The 7,649-nt window shown below is 56.6% G+C and overlaps 1 long non-coding RNA gene across 1 annotated transcript; it reads left to right on the forward strand.

The window, feature by feature from the left end:
- The first annotated feature begins 2,649 nt into the window (after positions 1–2,649).
- Positions 2,650–7,365, forward strand: LOC118500815. Its single transcript, XR_004903401.1, has 3 exons — positions 2,650–2,662; positions 5,150–5,156; positions 7,235–7,365. It is a non-coding gene; the product is annotated as an uncharacterized LOC118500815 (long non-coding RNA).
- Positions 7,366–7,649: the final 284 nt, after the last annotated feature.

Consider the following 7,649-nt stretch of genomic DNA (forward strand, 5'->3'; position numbering starts at 1 on the left):
CTCCACAGGGACGGCTGCCACCTTCCTCTCCGACCTGCCTCTACCCCTGTACACGCCCCTTCCCAACATGACCTGTCCTCCTGACCCCTACTTGATAGGAAAAATAGAAACCCCCAGAGAGGAAATCCTGAGTCAAGCCACATCAGCTTCTCTCCTCCTCTCTTCCCAGCTGTAACTGTCTTCCTCCACCACCATTAGGGCTGTGAGGCCGTGCTTCATGTAACTGGGACTGTGTAAGACAGAGACCGAACCCCGGCCTACCATCCACATCAGCTCTGGGGGGCAGGGCAGGCCAGGCTCTCCTCTGTTCGCCTGGGGCCCAGGGTGGGTGATTGCTGAATGACTGACTGACACACAACCAACCAGGAGCTGAAGTGCTTGGGAAGGTCTGAGAAGTTGAGATAGAATGGAAAAATGGGTATGAGGGAGGGCGGAGCGAGGCGAAAGGGGCAAGGACGATCAATGGCTAGGGTTCCAGTTCGCTCATATGGATGGATGATAGGGCTTCTGCTGGGACAGGAAATGCTAGCAAAGCCAAGATTTGGGGGCAGATCACAAGTTCTGATTTGGAATGTTGAGTTTGAGGTGCATTTGAGGCTTTGTGGCACCAGGGGGCGATGTCTGGTAGGCATCTAGAGCTCAAGGGAGAGGCTGGGGCTGGAGGCCTAAGATGGGGTATTGTCAGCTCTGGGTAGTTGAAGCAGTGGGTGTGGATGAGATAAACCAGGAGGAGGAGAAGCAGGAGCCCAGGGTCTGTGTTTCCCCCTCTGCAAAGCCAGGAGGAGAGTCCCTGAGCAGCTCATCTCCAGATTGGTGGCAGTGGGGTTGATTCAGGAGGTCAAGGAGGAGTCTGGGGTGAAGGTGCCTGAGGAAGGCCATGGGGCGTGTCTGTGTCGGGGCTGGTGCAGGCTGGGGAGGCAGGGCTGCAGCTTGGCTGTGTGCCCTGCTGCGTGGGGCTGTGGCAGGGGCCCTGGACCCAGAGTCAGAGAGGGTTGGCTCTGCCCAAGCAGCCCACTGGCCTCCTGGGCACACGAGAAGGGAAAACATGAGGCCCCAGTGACACAGTGCACTTGAAAGAGCTTTGTGGTCTCAGGTGTCTGCAGGTTCAAAGAGCTCTTCCTTCTCTTTTTCACCTAATAGAGCAGGCTCAGGCTGTGTAAATAGATGTATAGAGCTCATAATAAGGGAGGTGATAATAAAAGCTCAGTGATGAAACTGCTACTGATGCTGACATATGGAAAAAGAGTCGCCCTTATTGCTTTTCGTTCATGTTTACACTTCCATCTCATTTGCTTCTCACAGTAAATCTGTGAAGAAGGCTTGTCATCCTGATTTTGTTGTTTGAATATCAGAAGCCCCAAGGGTTTAAGCAATGTGCTTAAGGTCATGGTTAGCAGATGATGGAATCTGAGTTCAAACCCAGGTCAGGCAGATCCCAAAGCTTGTCCCCTTAAACTTGAAGCTGAGCTGGGACCAGGGATAGTGTCAGCCTCTGTTTCCTGAGCATCCTCAGCGCCGAACCCTGTGCTTGGCTCCCACCCATTGGGGGCTTTACGCCCCCCACACCCTGTGATGTGAACCCTGAAGACATGGAGGCAGGCCACCAGGACCCCGAGGAAGCACAAGAGGGCGCGTGGACACAGGGCCATGACACGTGAGAACTGGGGACATTTAGCTGGCAGGAAGTGGTTCCAGGGTGGACCATGAGAGCTGTTTCCAAATATTTAAAAAGCTGTCATGGAGTGGAAGAGTTAGACTTATTCCTGTTGAGAGTAAAATCAGCCCCTACAGTGAAAACGAGTAAGCACTCAATGAGTGCTAGCTATTATTACTATTGGAGGTAGTGAGTCCCCCATCTCTGGAGGTATTCAAACAGGTACTGTATAAGCCCATGCCTAGGTCATTGTGGAGGGAATCCTGCCATCAGGTGAGGATGGATTAGAGGGCAGCCAAGGATCCTCACCTCTGTGGCCCTCAAAGTCTGTGAAACAGATCCTGATGAGCCCTGTAGTTCTCAGGGGCAGCCTCTCCCTTGTGTAACCCCCTTGGGTAATCAGTATTTGCTGGTGTGTGTCCTGGGCATCTGTCCCCGGGCACCTGGTAGAAGGGGAATTGCTGGGACCTGGGGCGCTGGCAGCCCAGCCCTACTCTGGTTTTATCAGGCAGAGGAGAGGCTCCTGGGAAGCGGATCAGCCGAGGCCTCCATCCTACAGAGAGAGGCAGGAGGGGAGCTGGAGCAAGGGCTGTGGTCCCTCTGATGCAACCCAGGGAAAGAAGTGTGTAGGGAGGGGCCCCTCGGCAGTCTGTCAGTCTATAGAGAGGCCAGGGCCTTGGGGCCTTGGGACCTGCCCCAGCCAGTGAACCCCTGAATCAGAACAGCCCCAAGCCTGACCCTTCCCTCCTCCAAAACCTTGCCTCAGCTCCCCGCAGCCCAGCAGACCACAAACTGGGGGGTCTTGTTTGACATACACAGTTTTTAAAAAGAATTAAGCCAACGATTACATAGGGAGTGATTTCACACATACGTTTTAAGCCTGATCTCTGATTTCTCAAAGCAGGAGGATGGAGCAGTGTGGGCACGCACTCCCGCCTGGCGGCATGGGCTGAGCCAGGGGTGTGGGCTTCCCCTCCCGGCGGGCCGAGTGGTCTCCAGGTAGCCACAGTCCCCACTTCTCCCTGCTGCTCCCCTATTGCACTGATGCCAAACGCGGGAAGACATCTAACAGAACGTTTACCCTCCCGTTTCACTCGTTGCAGACCCGTGATGCCAACGAAAGTGGGAAGTGAGCGATGTGCTGAGACAGGCTTATGTTTCAAGAAACAGCCAAGAGGGTACATTTCTTGCCTGAGAAGTGTTGATGTGGCTGCTTCTCTCATTCCCGTGACCCAGCAGGGTGGGTACCAGAGACACTTGTTTTTGACCCCTAGCCTGTGGACAAAGCCCTCAGGCCTGGCGTGGGGGACTTCTATGGCCAGTCCCAACACTGAGAAGATCAATGTGAATCTAGAGTGGGTGGTCTTTTTTAAAAAAGATTTTATTTATTTATTTTTAGAGAGGGGAAGGGAGGGAGAAAGAGGGAAACATCAATGTGTGGTTACCTCTTGAGTGCCCCCTACTGGGGACCTGGCCCACAACCCAGGCCTGTGTCCTGACTGGGAATCAAACCAGAGATCCTTTGGTTCTCAGGCTGCTGAGCCACACCAGCCAGGCTACAGTGGGTGGTCTTAAAGGGGTTATACCCCTACAGGAGCTGGATCAGCAAGGCGCCTCTGGCCTTGCCTGCCCCCCCACCCTGACTGATCCTCACCGCTCGGCCCCAGCAGCCCACATTCCTCACTGTGGGCTTTCTCACCGCAGCCTGGGATCATGCCATTCCCACCACCTGGTGGTCCCTTGGGCCCAGCCCTCCATGCCAACCCATCTCTACCTGCCTAAATGCCACTGCCTTCCAGGTGGGCCGCTGAAATCACCCGACCCCCTTGTCCTGCTCCCTCTGCTCCACCAGCACCATCCTTGCTGGCTGCTTCTCTGTCCTGGCAGACCTGCCGTGGGATTCGCTTCTTTTTCTGCTGGGAGCTGGCCAGGCCGGACTCGGCAAGGCCCTGCCCCTGGGCTGTGCCCATCTATGGATTAGATCAGTAAACACTGACCGAATTCCCAGGTGTCCTAGACCCGCTCCTTGGGGGAAAGCTTAGGCCGAGGAACTGGGATGAGCACATTGAAGTCACCCCCAGTGAGGCCTGGGCTGAGCAGCTCCACGCCCCCTCCACCGCCCCCATGGCTGCCGGAATAGCGGTGACTCACCTGTGCCCCTCCCCCAGGCTCCCCCGTGTCCCAGGCTAGGGTCACCGAGAGGACACCATCTCATCCCCCTGCACCCCACACACCTAAACAGCGCCCTCAGACTCTGTCAGCCCCTCTGGCAGACAGTGGCCTTCACATCTGCTACAAGGACATCAACATCTTGGCTTCATAAGAAATTTCACAAAAGCAAGTTGCTGTAAACTTTTGCCTAAGCATCTCCCACAAAACACATAATCGAGAACTACGTGCCAGGGAAACCAACTTGTGCACTAAAATAGCATTCCTTCTAGAAAGGCTTGCTGGACCCCAGGCTGACTCAGGGTCCCCCTGAGCTTCCACGCCTCCCTGCCCATTTTCCCGTCTCCTCCCTAGACTGTGGGCTCTGAGGGCAGTGCGGACCCAGCCCTGGCACCATGGAATGACCAACACAATGTGCCAAGTCAGTTGTTGGACAGTGAGCAAGGAACTGCATGCCCCACCCTGCCAGCTTCTGTTTTGAAAATGAGGACTTGGGAGCTCCTCCTGCCCCTGGAATGTGGTACCGAGGGCAGGGATTATGTCAGGAACAGCGTCCCTTGGAGAACGGTCCCTCGGTTCTCCAGGGCCCAGTTCAAAAAAAGGCTCGGCTGAGCTGCCTGTGCCTCGCAGGAAGTGACATGGGGTTTGAGGGCAGCCTTTCCATCAAGTGACAAGGGAGGTCAGGAGGGAGGGAGGTCCGTCTGTTGGGAGTGGCTGGCCGAGTCTGAGAAGAGAGGGGAACAGTGGCAGCGGGGGCGTGGAGAGCAGGCTGCCAGGGCGCCCCAGTGACCTGGGTGGGGAGCTCTGAGGGCTTTAGTTAAAGATGGATGGGTGGAGACCTAGCGACCAGAATGAGACTGTCTTGGTAACACCAAGGGAGGGGACAGTCCGAGACCTCCACGGAGATGTCGTTAAGGGAGCCAGCTCTCCTCGGGGACAGCCCGCATCAGTGTCAACAAAATGAAACTCCAAACAGTTATTGGGAAAATAAAACTATTTCATGTTTATACCTCGTGGGGCTGAGAGTCTTGGATCAAATCCATTATATTTAAATATTTACACGCACAAATATACTTGTTTCTGCATAGATCTTCCTTAGAGGATGTGAGTGCCACGGCTGCCTCTGTGGGGGAGGGCGACGAGGGGGATCTGCTTTTCTTCTATGCTTTTATGCCTTTTGAAATTTTTATGCCATAGGCAAGTATTACAACATATTTTCAATTAAAGGGGGCAGCAGTGTTTTTAAAACTTTGTTAAAGGGAACTGGATGAGGCTTTCCTGTGTCCGACCTTAAACTAGAGTTGCAATGGGCTTTCTCTTCTTAAGGCCCCTGGTGCAGGAGGGGGCAGCGGGCTGCCCACCCAGCAGCCCTCCATGGGCAACGGTGGGTACCCGGAGTTTGCCGGCTGTGCCGGGCCAGCCGACTGGGCGTGTGTGCCAGCTGTGTCACCTCCCTGGGCAGCAGCCACTTGGCCACAGGATTGGAACCAGCCCGTCTTTTGCTTACAACTGGGTTTTCCTCACCTACTCCCGGGACTGTGACGGAGGAGGGCCCATGGGGTGGGGCTGTCACAGCACCCCCTGCCCAGAACCAGCACCCCCCAGATGTTGGAACGCCAGCCAGAGGGCCCCTGCAGAGCTGCAGGTCTAAGGCCCACACTTACGGATGGGGAAACTGAGGCCGAGGGAAGGACCATGACCCGAATGGAATCAGGACTAGAACTCAGGTCCCATGCTTCCCAGGCCAGAACTGTTTGAACACGCTACCCCCAAGGAACAGGTGACCAGGGAGGGTCCTCCTGTGCAGATGGTGGCAGAGGGGTGGGGGGTTTAAACGGGCATTTCTCACTCCAGGGAGGACCCGACGGCTGCCTGCCTGTGGGAGCTGCGCATGTAAAGTAACCACCCCCTGGGCTGCTGCTCCCACTGCAGGCTCCGTTCCCCATGCTGGCCGTCACACTCGCATACACACTCACAGCTGCCCCTCCTCTGTGCGCACACTGCCTGACCCACTGGGATGCGGTGATGGCTGGAGACACTCAGGGTCCCTGGGGAACGATGACCATCCAAGCTGGTGTGTGTACAGGTGCAAGGGCCTTGCTTGCCCCACTAGGCCAAAAGTTCCCAGAGGGCCTAGGCCACAGGTGCTCCCTACCCCCAGGGGGGACAGCCAGGTGGTACCCAGTGCACCCCCCGAGACACAGGCCCCCGAAAGTCCGAGCTGGCAGGGCTTGTAGGCACCACACGCTGCAGAGCATAAAACGGTGGAAATGGGCTCCATGGCCAAATACATGTGGGACACCCGTATGAGTACGAGGGAGCCACCTTCTCAGTGGGGCCTCCCAGAGCCTTTCCTGTGCTGGCGAACACTGTGGCTCTCCCTGACGGGGCCAGAGGGGGCTGTCGCCACAAACTGAGGCGACCAGGGGATCCACGCAAAGTGGGCAATGCATGCTGGGAAATGCTGGGACCAGGCCCACCTCAGAGACCTGAGGTCCACAGGGCAGAAGGGCCAGCTGGAACAGGGCTGAGGATGGTCGTCTCGCACCTTCGTGCACTTAGAAATAGAAGACCCCTCAAGACACTTCCATCAGTGGGAAAACGAACACCCGTGCGATTTTATTAGAACAAGACCCCTTACTGCCACCTGCTGGACACACCTCACAGTAAACGCAGGGCTACCATGCATGTGGGAATGCACCCTCTCCCCCAAGGTCCTCCTGTCCCATGTGCCACCTGCCTGGCTGCCCAGGGCAGCCCTGGGCCCCTCTCTGCCTGCACGAGTTCTGCTGCCCCAGGGCAGTGGTCTGCCCTGACCTCCCGGTATCACCCCGGCTGGGACACATGCTTCTGCACCTCTCACAGGCAGCCAGGGACATGGGGGCCTCACCTGCCACCCTGGCTGCACATCACCAAGCCCCACGGGAGGCTCAAATGACTGGCCCCCAAACACAGCCCTCGCAGGCTTTTGCACTGAGGGCACTGACTTGGGAGCAGGGCCTGAGATCCAGACCCAGCATGGGCCTGAACTTGCTTGTGTGACCATGGGGAGTCCTCAGCCCTCTCGGGCCCAGCTTTCCCCTCTGCACAGTGACACAGCTGAGCTTGACCATTTCCAGGAGCTCAGAGTCCTGGCAGGAGCCCTCCACCCAGCAAGCCCCTGGAATTCTGAGAAAAGCAGGAAGGTCACTCCCAATGGTTGACAGAAAGACAGTCCAGAAGACCACAGAATACAACCTGGAGTTTTTTATTAGACTAGGAAATATAATTTATTTCATAAAAATTAATCTTGTTACAATAGGAATGCTAAATGTTATTTACAGGTTGTAGTTTACAGAATCAACAGAGGTGGGACCAGGGCCATTCCCGCAGCCCTGCAGCCCCGGGACACGTAGCCACGCCCGTGGCCAGGCCGGGGGGCCAGCCCTTTGCCCCCAGGAGAGCTGCTCCCTCACCTCAGGCTCCTGAGTCACCTCCCCTCAGAGGGCCTGCTCAGGGACCTGGCTCAGCTGCCTGGCTGCTGGGGGAAGGGGACGGGAGGCCCCGGGTCGTCCTGGAGACGGGAGGGTTCTCACGCCCTCAGAAGGACCCCCGGCCCGGGACTCTGGATCCTGGGCACTTCAAGAGAAGGCGGAGGGAGAGGCACGTAGAAGATACACAGACTGACCCTATGGACTCAGAGAGGGCAGAAAACAGGCAAGCCGACCTCTGGGTGTCCCAACTTGGGACTCGAGGATGGCACACTCTCACACAGGCAGGGACACGTTTCTGGAGGGGAGCCCTGATGTGCCCGCATGTGAATAAAAGCACACACACACAGAGCAGT

The sequence above is a fragment of the Phyllostomus discolor genome, chromosome 5 (assembly GCF_004126475.2).
Source record: "Phyllostomus discolor isolate MPI-MPIP mPhyDis1 chromosome 5, mPhyDis1.pri.v3, whole genome shotgun sequence".
NCBI lineage: Eukaryota > Metazoa > Chordata > Mammalia > Chiroptera > Phyllostomidae > Phyllostomus > Phyllostomus discolor.